This window comes from Urocitellus parryii, unplaced genomic scaffold (assembly GCF_045843805.1).
Source record: "Urocitellus parryii isolate mUroPar1 unplaced genomic scaffold, mUroPar1.hap1 Scaffold_53, whole genome shotgun sequence".
NCBI lineage: Eukaryota > Metazoa > Chordata > Mammalia > Rodentia > Sciuridae > Urocitellus > Urocitellus parryii.
The window spans coordinates 3,225,113-3,226,112 of NW_027554068.1; the positions used below are offsets into that span (position 1 = coordinate 3,225,113).

General features: G+C 35.9%; 1 non-coding gene across 1 annotated transcript; it reads left to right on the plus strand.

Annotated features, from left to right (window-relative positions):
* Positions 1–370: 370 nt before the first annotated feature.
* On the plus strand, positions 371–495 carry LOC144252735 (U6atac minor spliceosomal RNA). Its single transcript, XR_013343048.1, has one exon. It is a non-coding gene; the product is annotated as a U6atac minor spliceosomal RNA (small nuclear RNA).
* Positions 496–1,000: the final 505 nt, after the last annotated feature.

Sequence of the window (1,000 nt, forward strand, 5' to 3'; positions counted from 1 at the left end):
CTTCCTTTCTTTTCATTTTTTCTTTCTTCTCCTTTTCTTTCCCTCTTTTCCTCTGTTCAGGGCTTTGTGGACCTTGTACATGCTAAAGCTTATGCTTTTTCACTGAGTATCAACTCCAGTCCTGCAATAGATTTTCAAAAACCTCTACTACCTTTCCAGTTTCCTGTGAAAAATTTTTAAGAGAAAGAGTATTTGCAAATGAGATAATTAAGAAAAAGTTGAGGGCTGGGGTTGCGGCTCAGTGATAGAGCACTTGCCTAGTGCATGTGAGGCTTCAATTCTCAGCACCACATAAAAATAAATAAATACATAAATAAAGATATTGTGTCCATCTACAACCAAAAAATTTTTAAAAAGCAATTGAGTGATAGTGTTGAATGACAGGATAAAAGGTTATAACTCCCTTGACAAGGATGGAAGAGACATTGGGCCAGACAGTAGGCATTAGATTAAGACATTGCCACTTTCTTCTATGACATCTAACCATTATTTTTTCAGAAAAATAGAAGGGACTTTGGAAGAGTAGAAGTGTGCTTTGCAGGTAGGGGGACACATTGGGGAGGAAGGAGGCAAGGGGAAGGGGAAGAACTGGGGAATGTAGTTAACCAAATTATTCTAGGGACATTTATGAATATATCACAGTGCGTTCCAATTTATATGTAACTATAATGCATCAAGTGAAAAATAAGACCATAGAAGGAAGACCAATAGAAAAGAGGAAGGGAACCAGAGAGAAAGCAAATGAAAGGGAAGAGGTAAGGAGTATTAGGATTGAAATGGAGAAAACTATGTTACTTCTTTTATGAATATGTCAGAATGAACTCTCCTTTTATGTATAACTATAATGCACTGAAAAACAAACTTTAAAAAATCAAGGATAAAACAAATTCAAGAATTGAAAATTCATGCAGTGGCTCCGGAGGCTGAGACAGGAGAATTGCAAATTCAAAGAAGCCTCAGCAACTTAGTGAGACTATGCTTCAAAATAAAAAATATAAAA